Below are 16,198 nucleotides of genomic sequence, written 5' to 3'. Positions count from 1 at the left end.
GGGAAAGGGAAAGGAGAAAAGGAGAAAAGGAGAAAGTAAAGGTAACAAAAAAAAATGAAAAGGTGAAAGAAGAAAGAGGAAAAGGGAAAAAAAAAAAAAAAAAAAAGACTTCCATAAACCCAAGGCTGTATGTTCAGAGCAGGTCTGTGTGTTTTTATCTTCAGAAGGTGCTTACAGAAGCAGTTCCTTCAGCACAGTGAATAGGGATTGCACAAATAGAGTTTGGAACAGCCTGCAGGAATGGAATCACAGAATCACAGAATTTCTAGGTTGGAAGAGACCTCAAGATCATCAAGTCCAACCTCTAACCTAACACAAATAGTCCCCACTAAACCATATCCCTAAGCTCTATTCTCTTTCTAGAATATTTTTCCTCATTTGCATGCTGGAGGCAGAAAGAAAAAAGATTGCAGAGCCAGCTGATCTGTTAGATGACTATCGTGGAGTCTATCACAACTGTTTACTTGTGTACAAAGCTTTGCTGCGGAAAGGACACTAATGTCTGCAGCGTGGAGCTGCTCTAGGTCTATTTATTTTATAAAGACTCAGTCTATTTTGAAACACTGGTGCTTCTGATTCTGCTGGAGGAGGCCTTGAGCACGGTTTTGTTCTTCCCTGAAGAGCTGTGAGCTATTTAGCGTTACCACTACTCATGACCAGCTTTACAAAATTCCTAGAAGGCCAGATGGGGACATCAGACTGACAGGTAACAACAACTACAAGAGAAGGCTCGTTTTGCTGAACCTGGAAGGACTTTTTCTGCAAGCCCTGGAAGTCTGAAAAAGGTTCCTGGGGTAGGATTTATTTCACCTGACTTCTCAGAGGTCAAAAGGCAAATCTCACACACAACAATCACTAAATAGAGCTAATAGAAATAGGAAACACTGGTGGTGAGTTCCCTAAATGAATTTCCCTTCAAAACCAAACCAAACCAAACCAGACCAGACCAGACCAAACCAAACTAAATTTCTGTATCTTAACTCCAGAGGACTCTATATGACACCTCAGTTGGTGTCAACATATGTCCACAAAATGAGTTTCCCCTTTCTAGCAGAGATTTATGCATGCATCAAGAACAAATTTTGGGGAAGATACAACTCAGTTTCCTGCAGCCATGCCAGAAATGATATTTCCAAGTGACAATGCAAAGGGGTATTTCCACCACTGAGTTCTGCCAAAGCATGGACTTTGCCTGCAAATAACACATGCACATACTGTATGCTACACTGTGTTGTATGAGGTCACAGGGTGGGTGATGGTGTCACCACGTGAACATTTATTTTTGCTCTCCACCAACAGCTGGAAAGCTGCAGGCTGCACAAGCTGTACTGGAAAATAATGTGTGGCTCAGGGACAAGCTCTGCTGCAGATGCACAATTTTAATGAAGATATAAAACTCTTTTACCTAAAGAAACCAGGTTATGGAATCACTCCACAGGGTTTTCCAGAAGCAGGGTTATCCCCATTGTAAAGATGGTCTGGTTCCCTTCAAAAGCTTATCTACAAATTTAATTAGAACTGACAGCCCGTGTCAGTTCGGAGTCTGCACAAATCACAGCCTATCCTTCATTCTGTTCTCGACTATTCCTGAACTTCTGTGCTCTGTGCACAGGGATTTGGAGATATCTAGAATGAAGGAGACAGAGCAACAGAAACTTCTCAAGGCCAGTGGTGCCACCTAATGGGAAAATTCCCAAGGAATCAATTTTTCGGAAGTTAAGTCCTTAATTGGAGTGTTGCTAGGTGACGTAGAGATGGAGATCAGCGGCTCTGATGCAAGTCTCCCTTTTCTGCTGCTTTACGACCATCCACCCGTCAGTCTATTCCCTATTCCCCAGAATCTTAGCCTCACACGTGAGACAGCCCTGAAAAATTAATTCCATTTCCTGCTCAGTTCCACTCTCAGCAATTCCTGAAGCTTCTGAAGTATTTTTGACCTCAGTGGTGCTCAGGGACTGACTGGAGAGGAAATAATCCCAGATTTTTATGGTCATAAAAGTGAATAAATAAATAAACCATAAAATAAATAAGAGAATGAGGGGCTGATCAGATAGGAATCAGGACCCTGTGGGCTGCTGTAGGTTTTCTCCTTAGCTACCCCCTTTGCAAACAAGAGGTGAGATAAGCTCTCTGCATTGCAACCTCCATGCACTGTTACAGCTCTGGCTCAGCAAAACAAATGATAAAGTCTCAAAAGCAGTGCGTGACAAAAGTTACCACATGGCAACCCCCTGCAGCCTCTTTGCATCATAAATAATCACCAGAGTGGGCAAGAATGAGCCATGAAGCCTGTCCCGGGCTCAGGGGATTATTTCACTTCAACTGCGTTGCCTTCCCAGCACCTACACTTATTTCCTCCTGACAATCCTGCTTGCCACAGCACCCCTGCTGCCATCAGTTTGCAGGAGTGTGTCACAGCAGTTAGAGCAGGGTCTTGGTCTTTCTCAGATCTCATCTCTGCTCTGCCATCGATGAATCATGTGTTTTAAGCTGCCTCAGTCAGCTGCTCTTTTATTTCACTTTCTTTGAGGTTGAAAAGTTATTTCCAAAGTATCTTTCTCATTTCTTCCTGGGATGACGATGTTTGAAAGGTGCTGGCAGTTTTTATATGTATCCAACAAGCAAACAAGAACAAAACAAAGAAAATTATATATAAATGCATTAACTACTGTTCTTAGGATGAAGGTTTAAGTTACGTTATCGGGTGGGTCAGTGCCCACTTTCAGTGCCTCGCAGAGCTTGAACACCATCATCACAGGTAAGATGGCAGCTCATGAAACCTCTGTGTAATTTCATATCCGAGGAAGGAATTAACATTTAGGGCAAAGGGGAGAAACTGGCTGTTAAGCAGGCTCGAATCATTAATTCTAGCTGGGAGCTAGGCTGGTAGTGATGACTCTGCAGCTGTGGCTGCTGTTGCTCGAAGCCTCAAACACTGCCTGTAAGACCTAGATTGGTAAAAGTAATTGTCCTCAGAGCTGAGGTGATTCTCAGTGACTTTCCCTTACGTACCCCTTGAGTTGAGCCCAAGTGGTGCAGCAACCAAAAGGGGATTCATCTGTAGGAGTGCTGTGGTTGGAAAGCCCGTGGTTCAAGGCGTGATGCTTGGAGCATCCCATGAGCTGGTCCACAAAGGGCTGAGCCTCAGTGAGCAGTGAGAGAATGGCCACAGGTTGTGCAAGAGCTGTGGAAAGCTTGGTCCAGGTCCCACTTCAACTTGCTGGACTCTATTTTCCTTAATGCTTCACGGTGTAGTGACTCCATGGGTATTCGAACCCATAAAACCTACCTGAGACACAGTGACCTGAGGGATGGAAGGGAGTGAAGGATGAGTATCCAGAGAGCACCAAGCTTTAGCTGTCACACAGCCTGGAGCCAGGGCTCTGCTTGCTGAGTACTCTCCTCTGGATCTTTCCTCCAGCCTGGGAGCCACATGGTGCTGGGGAGGAAGAAATGAGCTCCCTCTATCTCACCCTTACCTCTAAGCAGACCCTACTGCATCAGCTGGCTTGGGTGAAGAGGATATGTGGTGCCATGGATGGGCCTCTGCAAACCAGAGCAAGCACACACTGGGAGCTGGTATATTTATCAGACTCTGGGGTCATTAGCTGGAGTCTGAAATGAAAAACTTGTATGCTTGTATCTGAAACATTTGGCTGTTAAACCCCATCTGCCTGAAACTTGCCACCACAAGCAGCCATCGCATCTGAAGTTGGGTTCCTCCAAGCACGTCTCCTAGAGGAAAGAAAGAGGCTGTGCCAGAAGAGAACATTTGGAAACCTTTATCAGAGAATCATAGAATATCCTGAGTTGGAAGGGGTCCACAAGGATCATTGAGTCCAACTTAATGCTCAATCCCATTTACATGAGTGCCCAAAACTTGTTGCCCTGCTGCCCGGTGCTGTTTCAGGTGCTGTGATGCCAGCTGGTGTCACCTGCTTCTGCTGCAGTCACATTAGTCACTTGCAGCAGGGTAATTGCAGAGTCTCATTTCTCCATCTCACTTTACCATCTCAGAGCTGCATTGCTTAAATCCCCTTCCCATCTCTGCACACAGAGAGGAGGGTACCTTTGGGCTCTTTCAAAGTCAAAGCTTATGTGTAGCAATGCTCACACCCTTTCTGGATGCAGACTTTTGCTAGGGAATCTCTTTCCCCTAAAATGGAAATTTGTGATGTTCCAGATGATTAAACTAAGCCAATATGTTTTCAGAAGCCAGTTTGGTATTTGCTGTATTTTTCCCTAGAGGTGCTGAGCAGCAGCTCAGTAAAGCTAGCATGGAAAAAAAAAAAAAAAAAAAAAAAAAAAAGATAAATCTATCATTTTCCCTGTGCCTCAGTTCCCCCATCACTAAAAGAAGCCTCTCTCTGCTCTATCAGGCTATTGAGAGCTCTCATGCATTCACAGCTGGGATGTGCTCAGATCCCAGTGCCAGAGCTGTCAGTTCTCAGTCTGAGCAACATGTGAACCTTCAGGTATTCCCTCCGCATCCTCTAAAACACATCAGGTAGGTGACCCAAGTGACAACAGGCATTGAAATCCCAAAACAACTGTGTATCCTCCTGAATACCCATCCCTAATGCTTCCCTTCCCTTCTCATTGAGAGCAGCCCTGCAGAGGAGGACTGGGGGTTCTGGTGGACCAAAGGCTCAACATGAGCCAGCAGTGCACACTTTCAGGCCAGAAGGCCAACTGTGTCCTGGGCTGCACCAACAGAGGTGTGACCAGCAGGGGAGGGAGGTGATTGTTCCCCTCTGCTCCACCCTTGTGAGGCCCCACCTGGAGTAGTGCATCCAGGTCTGGGGCCCCAGCACAAGAAAAATGTGGATCTGTTAGAGTGAGTCCAGTGGAAGGCTATAAAGATGATCAGATGCTGCAGCACTTCTATGAAGAAAGGCTCAGAGAGATGGGGATGTTCAGCCTAGAGAAGAGAAGGCTCTGGGAAGACTTCCTTGAGATCTTTCAAAACTTCTAAAAAAGATGGAGAAGGACTCTACTCATGTAGATAATGACAGGACAAGGGGGAATGGTCTTCAACTAAAAGAGGATAGATTTAGACTAGACATTAGAAGGAAAATCTTCCCTGTAAGGGTGGTGAGGCACTGTAACAGGTTGCCCAGAGAGGTTATGCATGCCCCATCCCTGGAGGTGTTCAAGGCCAGGCTGGATGGCCAAAGTGATCTGGTGGGTGGCATCCCTGCCTACGGCAGGGGGTTAGAGTTAGATGATCCAGTAGGTCCCTTCCAACCCAAGTCATTCTATGATTCTCTGATTCTAACTCCCCTTATCTTTAACCTATTAAATGCATTGTGCCCTGACTTCCTCCCCAAAGAAAAACTTTGGACATTGCAAGAACAAAAATCAAAAGACTGCTGACCTGAAATTTCAAGCAGCTGAGCTGGGATGGTCAGTAAGAACCAGCTCATCTAACAGCTGGGCGGAGCCCACTCAAATCCCCAGAAGAAATGCCATGGGATGAGTGACCAACCACAGTACGATGCAGATGAGAAGAGACATCAGGATAACAGAGGGCAGGAGAAGCCTCTCCGCAAATGACAGAGCTCTGCAGGTTTCTCTGGCAGAGCACCAGCTGAAAAGAGAGAATAGAAAACAGAGTGGAAAACTTTTCAATTCTCTTGTCCTATTATGTCATATATTGTACCGTGATGTGCAATTGTTTAACTAGACTTAAATCACTCTCAACTACATAAATTACCTCCAATAATCCCCCTTCTTTCCAAATGCTGACACTTTTTTTGTTCCAAAACACAGTAATCTTGCTATCTTCCATGTAATTGTATAACATATATGGCTCATCACTCCCTCTTAAATAAATAAAAGAGTTATATTCTGCAGTACACACCTAGTCACACATAATTTTCTTTCTCTCTAATTGTTTTTAAATAGAAAGGCAGTTGAAGATGATTGGAGGGTATATCTGTGCTTAAATGTAAAGTATTTGGAAAAACAACGACGAAAAAAGAACAAATCCTGATTCTAAATGTTATTGTTTAACAACTTAACTTTTAATCATTGTCTTCAAAACTGGAAAGAACACGGTGTATATTATTTTGGTTATACTGCTTCTCAGTAAATTAGCTCCAACTTCACGAGCAGTCCTTGTGCAGGTGTTGTTTCAGAGGACACGTGGATAGAGCCCTCACTCAAAACCCTGGCAATAACTACATGCTGTATGTGAACTGGAGATGGATCTAGTAAGATATGACATCCCCAGCTATAGCTGGCTGCCCTTAGCCCACAAAAAAAGGCAGAACCACCACAAAGTTTAACTATGTTTATAAATGGGTCCTGCAAAACTCCAGAGTGAATATGTAAGGATGGGAGAAAGAGCTGGAGCCTCTTCAGTTCTCTCCATCAGTTCACTCATCTGCTTCATCCTATGCAAGACTTCATCTTCCTATTAGTGTCTGACTGGTTTTGAGCAATGAGATTCAGAAATTTACACAGTCCTAAGTCTAGGTGCACGATCCAACTTGAATTCCATCTCCATGCAAAACAGGGTACCTCTATGATAATTAAAAAAAAATATATATAAACAAAAAAAAACAAGCAAAAATCAAAAACTTGCAAGTTGGAAAGGGACTATGGCTTGTAGGACTAAAATGTGTGATCTGGAGGAGGGAAGGATCTTCATCCTTGTGGGTATCACAACTCTGACCCAACCCTGGAATCTAAATGCTACCATCTCTTATCCATAGGGGAACTTCTCTACATACCCACCCCTTTCACAGACTGCTGCATCTTTTCATGGTTCCTTCTCCAAAATTCCACTGTCATACATAGTTAGGCCATAGTTGCTAATTCAGCAGGTCCTGCAAGTACACAATAAGCTTGCTTCGAAAGACAGACATTCTTTGACAAGAAACAAGACTGTGTTTGCCAGTTATCCAACTCCTCAGGTTTTGCTTTTTTTTTGTGTCTGAAAGATGGTATACCCCACAGGGGTAGGATGCTGCCATCTCACAGTCACATAGCACTTGAATGCTTTCAACTCAATTTCCTTCTCTGCCTCAAAGTTTTCAGGCTCCATGTATTCATGTTGCAGAGTTCAGCTTAGGGACCTTCCTTTTGGTGTCTTTCTCAGCCCCCTGATGAAATGCTCTGCAGAGAGCTGGGTGTTTCAGAATAAGCCCCATGGCCACAAAGTGCTTTAGCCAGAGTGGCTGAAGTCATTTCATAACACGTAGAATCACGGAATCGTTAGGATTGGAAAAGACCTTTGAGATCATCTGGTCCAACCAGCACCCTACTACCAATGTCACCTCTCCTGGAGGAAGGCAGTAAGGTCAGCCAACTCTCACAAAACCTTGCTGTTTCAGATATATACAAATTAAATTGGCTGTTGCACTCACCAGTAAGAGAGGAGATGGAGGTTCAGGTCCCCAGACTGTCAGAGAAGACAGAACTTCCAGGACCAAGACTCATGTTATGCTCACCAGGCTCTGGGTATCCTGGTGGAAACCTGTTTGCCCAGCTGAAGCTGGTTCCCAGCTATTAAACACCCATTTAGTTTTTCAAGCTTTGAAACCCAGCTCTCAGCATTATCCTGGAGCCAGAGATGACCAAACCACTGGATTAGGGCCAAAGCTACCTCAGGAGCTTTCCAAGCTCAGCTCTCACAGTTGGACTCTTACCTCGGGGACATCTGTGGTCTAATACAAGGGCTTCCTGACAACTCATATCCTCATCACCATTTACTCCAATGCTTTATCAGGAAGGATCCCAGTCCAGTGCAGGATAACCTCTGTGTTTGTCTCGGAGATTCCCTCAAATGGTTTCTGACAAGTGAGGAGAGGCCCAGGCTGAAGAACATGGACTGTATCAAGCCCTGAAACAACATAAACCTGGCAAGCAAAGACCCTTTGCAAATCCTTCTCTCCATCATCATTTTTCCATGTGAAACATAGGAATAACCGTCCTTCTCTTTTACTAGGGTGTTAGAAGGGCATTGCTATAAAGCTAGGGAGATGCACAGGCAGTAAACAAGATAATGGCACTAATAACCCAACCCCAAGCCATGCAATTGATTCACCATGGCTAAAGCAGCCAGCATGAAAGGGACCTGAGTGACAGTGAGTTTGATGGGAAGATTGACAGGTTTGATGTGTTTTAGCTAAGCAGGGACACTGTGACATGGTCTGTGGTGTCCAGGATTTGATTTCTGGATAAGGTCTGCAAGCAAAGGAGCCTGAATTCTCTTTTTCCCAGATTCCACCTGTTGATATGTTACTACCCATTAGTGCCAATAAACCCTTTGGACAAGCTACTGTCCTTTAAGTCTTTACAGTCTTAAAATAAGAGTAACCCATGCATAGTCCATCCCTGCCTTAAATGTTTTTTCCTTCTTCTCCTTTCTTCATTTTCCATTTCCACTGTGAACACCAAACTTTCCCTCTTCATCAGGAAAGAAAAATAAATAAATAAATAAAATAAATAAAATAGATTTGTTCCAGCCACAGAATGACTGCACTCTGTTTTTTTCAAATCCGCCATCCCCCAGGTGGGAAAAGACGGTGAGAAAAACCTGTAAACAGAAAATAGCAAAGCGACTCCCACTCACTGAAACTGCTGCCTCTCCCTCCGAAGGCAGTGCTCGGATGAGTCACGGCAGAAAGCATCTCTCTCCCTGCAGGGCTGGGGCTCTGCCTTGCCCACCTGCCATTCCCCCGCTGAGGAGGTGGGTAGTGCGAGCCCCCAGGCACCTACTGTGAGTCAGGAGACCCCGAGGAGTGAGGCAAAGCCACCTGCCAGCTTCTGCTCCTCTGACATTCAAAGGATGTTTTATCCCAGCCCTGCTATTTCAGATGGGTGAAGCCATGGGGAGAAAATCCCATTAGTCTCCCCGGGGCTCTGTGATCTTGATTCCTTTTGGGGATGCTGAAAGTCTCAGCCACCTGTGGTTTGCAGGATGGAGGGTCACATAAAGATACTGCTGTATCTTTGTTTTTCCCTATGCTGAAATAATTTCCAGAGCTGGACTTAACGATTCCTGTGGTTCTCTTCCTACTCAGAATATTCTATTATTCTAGGACTGGTGCTCAACCAAGCACATCATAAGGGCACTTTTTAGGGTTTCAGCTGAAGGCAAATATTCTTGAAAACTATCGAGGAAAACAGGTATAACTACATGTGTGAATAATCTTTGCCCTTTAAAATTGTTCCCTATCTTACTTTATGCTTACTTTGATACCTGTGTTTCTGAGTGAGAGATGCCCTGTGGAAATGGCCTCAACCTGGTGGCAAAGGGTGATTTCGTAACTCACAAGGAGAAAGAAGAGAAGAGAAGAGAAGAGAAGAGAAGAGAAGAGAAGAGAAGAGAAGAGAAGAGAAGAGAAGAGAAGAGAAGAGAAGAGAAGAGAAGAGAAGAGAAGAGAAGAGAAGAGAAGAGAAGAGAAGAGAAGAGAAGAGAAGAGAAGAGAAGAGAAGAGAAGAGAAGAGAAGAGAAGAGAAGAGAAGAGAAGAGAAGAGAAGAGAAGAGAAGAGAAGAGAAGAGAAGAGAAGAGAAGAGAAGAGAAGAGAAGAGAAGAGAAGAGAAGAGAAGAGAAGAGAAGAGAAGAGAAGAGAAGAGAACTGGGGAGTGGAAGGGAAGAGAGATATTGCTGTTGAAAAGTTTTGAAAGCAAGCAAACAGTCTGGAGTCTTCCTCCATCTGCCCCTCTCTGAGCAGTTGCTGCATTTGCTGCTGTATTTCACTCTGTTCTTGCAGCCTTTAGTAACAGTTCTCCCATCTAATCACAAAGTATTGCCTGCAAATATACACCCTGGTTGTTTTTAGTCAGCCTTTCTTTTTTATTTATTTTAACATCTCTCCAGGATGTAGAAAGCCCCTAATTTTCCCGCCATCCTAATGCAAGTTAAAGGGAGCAGCAGGGGATAGCTGCTGTGTCCATTAGGACACTGAAAGCCTAAAGGCTGAAGAGCTCACTCACATGGACAGCAACATGACTCCCCTTGAAGGTGAAGTTTAAACCTGAAACCCACAAACCCCGAACAACTTTGGGATTTCAGGCCACATCCTCATTGAGGTGTTATTCCCACAATTCTGGTCATGACCCACCACATCTTGGGAGGGTGTTGTGGACTTCGTGCAGCATTCACCCTTCAGTCAGGTATTTTAAAGACAAAAAGGAATCCAGATGCGAAGCAGAGGTCCCTCTGTTAGCTTTCTTCTGCAGTGTGGTGACAGGGTTTGTCTGCAGGGGTGCTCCGAATACTCTGGGTGTAACCAAACCCCAGTTATTCCATGGGCCCTGGGTAACAACAAGGTGTCTTGTTACTGCCTAGGGCAGACAGGTTTTAGTTAATGGAGTTGCACAAGAAATAAAATCTCTTGGTAAACCCCCCTGAAAATATCTGCCTCAGAGCTGGATGTGCACAATTTACAGTTTTGCCTTGAGGGGAAAAACAAAAGTAGCTTAAAACAAAATATTCAGTTAGCAGCTGCTTTCTTTCCTTACTGATTTGAGAAAGCATCTATTGTCTTGTCCCATGACATTATTGCACATGTAGTGTTGATGGACCCCAGTACAAGAGACCTGGACTTGCTGGAGGGAACCCAACAGAGGGCCACAAAGATGCTGAAGGGCCTGGAGTTCCCTTGTTATGAGGAGGAGCCATGGGGGGATCTTATCAATATAAATAAATTCCTGAAGGGAGGATGCAGAGAAGACGGAGCCAGGCTCTTGCTGGTGGTGCCCAGTGCCAAGAAAAGAAGCAATGGGGACAGAAGGGGGCACGGGAGGTTTCATCTAAACACCAGGCAGCACTTCTGTGCTGTGTTGGTGATGGAGTCCCAGCACAGGATGCCCAGAGAGGTGCTGGGGAATCCTCCTTGGAGATCTGCAAACCCACCTGGATGTGGTGGTAGGCACCCTGCTGTAGGTGGCCCTGACTGAGCAGGGATTTGGGACCAAAGGACCTCCAGAGGTCTCTTCCAACCTCAACCATTATGTGAGCCTGTGGTTCTGTGTCCCGTCCCTTCTGGGTGGTGTAGGCAGCAGGAGTCCACTCTCTCCCACTCTTTGCCTTCCAGAAACACAAAAATAGCCACCTCCCGCTGACTCAGCCCGTGAGAAAGGGACTGGGGTTTCATCTGCAAGCTTTTTTTTTTTCTCCCTAAGATGGAAACATACAGGCTGTTAGCTAATGACACATAAGGATTAAAAAAACACAACCCTTCTGTTGCTGAAGTTGCTGAGTTTGAAAAATGCCAGCCAAGTATTGTATGCAGAGAGGGATATAGATACACACGCTTAGAGGCAGATACATATTTCTAAAATAAAAAATGACTCTTTTCATGGCACAGCACAAATATATGTAAGGCTTTGGACAGATTTGCAAATAAATGATATTTTCCCAGTAGCAGGGGGAGTCTCTTTTGTTGGCAGAATGCTGCCACGCAGGACATGCCAGCATGTCTCCGTATCGCACTCACACTGACAACGTGAAAACTAATTGGAATAATACCCACACACAGCTGCTGGGCTTCCCCCAGGAGAAGACGCAGCCCACGCGGAGCGTAGGTGGGTGCATATGATGTAGGTCACGGCACATCGCTTCACTTAGTAAGGGCAACCTTCCTGGTGGGTGACTGACAAGTGTTTCCCTCGGCATCTCCAGCAAGTCTAGCAGACACTGTTAGCACCGGGGCTGCCTAATTACACGCAGTGGGCTAGGACAAGAAATGAGAGATGAGTCTGTAACATGTATAACTGGGCAAGAAACTGGAGTGAAGATTCCTTCCAGTCCTCACCTAGAAGTTTTTTTCATCTTTCTCTGGAGCAACAGCATTTTAGGACCAGTGTTGAGGAGACCATATGATTTCCAGCACGCCAACAGCCTGAATCGTCATGGGGAAGATCTTTTCCATAGGTAAATGCTTTCACTGATGGCAACAGGAAGCCTCCAGGTGGATTTTGGTTATAACTCTATGGTGAAATAGATGTTCAGATCTGGAGTCCTATGCTAGTAAGGGCATCCACAGCACAACCTGTAAAGTCAGGTCATGGTACATTATCTGGCCTCTGGGTACATTATTTGCCTCATGGAGTCTCTAGTTCCCTTTACTCACCAAATAGCCATAAGATGATGGTATTCTTGACCAAGCTAAGTCAGGTGCTGCCCTCTTGACTACTACTTCTGGACCATATAAAATTGAGGGCACAGTTTAGCCCCCCACCTGCAGCAGGTGGCTAATGTAGGTCAGAAGAATGACACCCTAAAAACCTCTCTCCTCTGATTATACAGGGGGCTGTATGTGACTAGCTCAGGTAGAGTCCTCTACAGTGAAATGAGACCCAACCCAAGCATTTCTAGGTTACTCTCCAGGAACACAGGCCATCCTGGTTCTCACTTTGCTTTGCAGATGGACAATAACACACCTGAGAAGTTCCAGATGGCTGCACAGCCAGCAGCAGCGAGTCTCACGGTTACAGGATTTCTATCAGTGAGGGTTTTGCTCCTGTCTAAGGGTATGGCTGTCTGGATACGAAGAGTCCAGAAGGCAGATGAGCAACGGTCCTCACTAGAGATAAAAATGAGCCCTTTCATTTCTTTCAGAGAGGAACAGACCATGTTGCTGTTCTGGCGGGACACAAACCAAGGCAGGACTGAGGTGGGTAAAAACCTGCTCAGTTCCAGCTGGATGTCATGAACCCCTGCCAAGTCCAAAGTGCTTAAAGCTCTTGACCGGAGGGTAATGTCTGTAATTTCCCATCATTATTATCTGTTTGATAGCTTGGCTATTAAACCAAGGAAATGCAAATGTCTGATGTGACCATCTGCACCTTTGTAGCTTTGTTTCTCTTATCTTTCACAGTCGGTCAAGCCCAGATAGAGAACTATTGCACACACAGCAATGAAGTCCTTCAACACTACACTTCATTACTGATTGAGAAGCTTTCAGGATTTATGTCATAATACTCATCATAAATAAATAAATAAATAAAAATGGAAAAGAAAAGAAAAAAAAAAAGAGGATTATCTTGGCTGATTGCAGCTCAAGTCACACTTTTTGCCTTTGGTGATAGGTTTTCCCCATCTGTCTCCCTCATTCATCTTCTGCTCTCTCCCAGTTTTTTTTCTTGGTTGTTGTTTTTTATTTTCCCCATTTGGGCTAATGAGTTTATATTAAGCTCCAGCTCCCATCCCAAGGACTACCCAAGTATCTAGTTGGTGGGAATCATTAGGCACATGGAAAGTAAGCTCAGGGTGCTCCCGGATTTTTGGGTGGTCCTGTGTGGACCCATGAGTTGGACTCGATGATCCTTGTGGGTTCCTTCCAACTTGGGATGTTCTGTGATTTATTTTATGATTCTATGATTCTGTGACTAGCATCTAGAGTGTGAAGATGATGGTCAGCTTGGACACTCATGCTAGAGCAGTGTCCTGAGCCACTTCTCTCTGCTGATTGAAGGTACTTCAGGGGATCAGCACGTAACATACACAATGTTGTTGAATGGCTTCATGTAGGCAATGGATTTCTCCCCGCTGCAGAGTATTTTTTGGGACAGACCCAACACACTCTCTCCCTTGGTGTTAGTGATCTGCAGACACCTCCACCTAGAGTTGCTCAGCATGCACAGCTCCTTCCAGACAAGTGACAACAAATATGACTGTAGGTGCATTTCATGACTGCCCTCCCTGTCATAGGACATCAGTCTGGCACTATAAAATTACTGGCAAAAGTCTTGACACATTTCAAGACATCAAAATCATACAGGATATTTTGGTTTCTGGAGCACTCTTCTTTGTCCAGAAGAGGTACTACAAAATTAATCAGAAATAACAATAATAATTATTTCTTTTGATGACAGATTCCTTCTGGGATGTAGAAAGGATGAGATCCCATAGTTTCAACAAGGCAATCCAAAGGGCTTTTCTTCAATTTGTTATGGACTTTTTATTTGTAGGGATGGGTCAGCTGAGGGGCAGTGGATTTAAGTCTATTCTACTTAATGCAATCAACTGTTAATTCAGATGACAGGATCTTTATTAAAGATGGAATGGGAGGTAATTTGCATTTATAAGAAACTCCAAATGACCCTTCTTTGGCATTAGCTCATTTGACACGGATAAGGATAAGGGCATTTTTAACTAGAAAGGCAATGTATGAAGGGCAAGTAGCTGCAAAAACTGACTTTATCTGCAGATTTTAGCTGCAGTAAATTGGAGAACAATTTATTGGAGCACAAGTTTTCTCATGGTCCTAATGCTGGAGTTCACAGCAAGGTAGCCAACCTTCTAGTGTGAGATGAACTACCTGGATTAAACCTGAATTGGAGATATCGTCATGCATCACATCATACCTCTGGACTGTAGCATGAACATACATGGCCCTTGGATCATTGTGTGCCAGTTACAGTCCTATCATTCTTCCTCATCGCCTCACCTCATTGCTTGCACAGCAGTAGCCAAGTGTCCATTTACACCTCCCCAGACTGATAAATAAAAAACAAACTCAATAGAAAAATGACTGGAACAAGATGTTATAGCAAGTTGCTTCTATATAGGCATCAGAGACTTACTGGAGCTTACCAAAGGCAGAGTATCAACTCTTCAGATTTTTATTCCTCAACTCAATTTAACAGTATAAGAAATGAAACTGAAGCATACTTTAATGACAATTCATAGTGTTTAATATTATTATTATTATTTTATTATTATATATTGATAAGATAGTAACTCTTAAAGCCCCAATACTATATGACAGACAGATTGATGTGGAGTTCACAGCTCTAAAGAATAGTTAGGGTAAGAGTCTAGCCCAGGGACACTCTTCCCACTAAATTCAGATAATAATACATACATAAGAAAAAAAAAATCTTCTAGATTTGAATTCTTAGGCTGAGATCAGATGAAAAATGCTTATTTGGTAAATCCAAAATCCTTTCTGGGTTTGTATTATTTTCACCAAATTATTGGGTCTCAGACAGACAAACAAAAACTTAGCAGGTAACAAAAAATCTGTAGGAGATGAAGCATCTCATTTCAAAGTAAATCTTTTGTATTTCTAATTGGAAATTACATTTGTTCAATCACAAAAATATATGTATATTTTTAACAGGAATCAAAAAGCGAGCACCGAAGTGAACCTTTTCTCTTTGAATGAAAGCATTACCTTTAAATTACCAGAGAAAAATGTTTGATCAGACTCAATGCAAAATGTGCTGTGGGCCTTTTTTCTTTCCTATAAAGGATGCAAATCTGAAGGAAAATAAAATAAACTAATGAGTTTTCCACACAGCTTTCTTATTAAGGGGCTTAATACCTGTGTTGTGACATATGTTTATCAGAAATGAAGATGCAGGATCTGAATGCAGTTTCTGCTACGTTTATACACACTCTGATACATTTTGCCACTAAGAAAAAAAAAATAAAAAAAATATTTGGAAGCCTACTACTCCCTCAAACATCAATATTCAGAGTGGTTAGCAGTTCATCTCAGTATTCCCCACACAGTCCTTAATAAATTGTCTGGTCAGCAAGCATGATGTGAAAGCTGCAGAAAATATGATAGCAAGTCAGTAAGGTATAGAGAAGACATTTTAAAATAACACTGGGTTGCCCCACTTTTTCAGCAAGTTCCTCAACATGTGCATAATTTTGAAAGTTGTGCTCTGCAAAGATAAAATTCCCAGCAGAGATTTATGGAGTGGACTTGGAGGTGCTTAAGGAACTGGGATTTCTGCCGTCTGATAGCAGATTTACAGGCACGTGTGCACACACCTCTATTTCTGCTTCCCTTCTAAGTAGAGCATGTACTATTCATGCACCACGCAAGGGAGAAAACCATATCCACATTTCACAGGCAAACTAGGTAATGTCAGAATCTCATCTGAGGAGATAGGAAGGGATTTGTTTGCATATTAAAATGTATATGAGTATAGCTAAGAATAGGTATGCACTTCATTAATGGAAAGTAGATTCCTGAGGGCTGCCTGGATGGGGTTGTTTGATCTTTATGAGACCGAGATCAGTTTGTTTGGGGGGAAGGAGTCTTACCTCTTCCCCCCACTTGGACAGGAGGATTTTATAGCCCAAAGGGTAACTTTTCTTCTATGCTGCAGTTCAGAAAATCAAATTTGTGCCAATACTGCACTGAGAAACGATGGAAAAGTCAAAATAATTTTGTTCTCAGTGGTGCTTGGCACTCTTGACTTAACCTTGAACATGTTATT

This window comes from Anas platyrhynchos, chromosome 2 (assembly GCF_047663525.1).
Source record: "Anas platyrhynchos isolate ZD024472 breed Pekin duck chromosome 2, IASCAAS_PekinDuck_T2T, whole genome shotgun sequence".
Taxonomy (NCBI): Eukaryota; Metazoa; Chordata; class Aves; order Anseriformes; family Anatidae; genus Anas; species Anas platyrhynchos.
Note: the sequence above shows the minus strand (reverse complement) of the source record.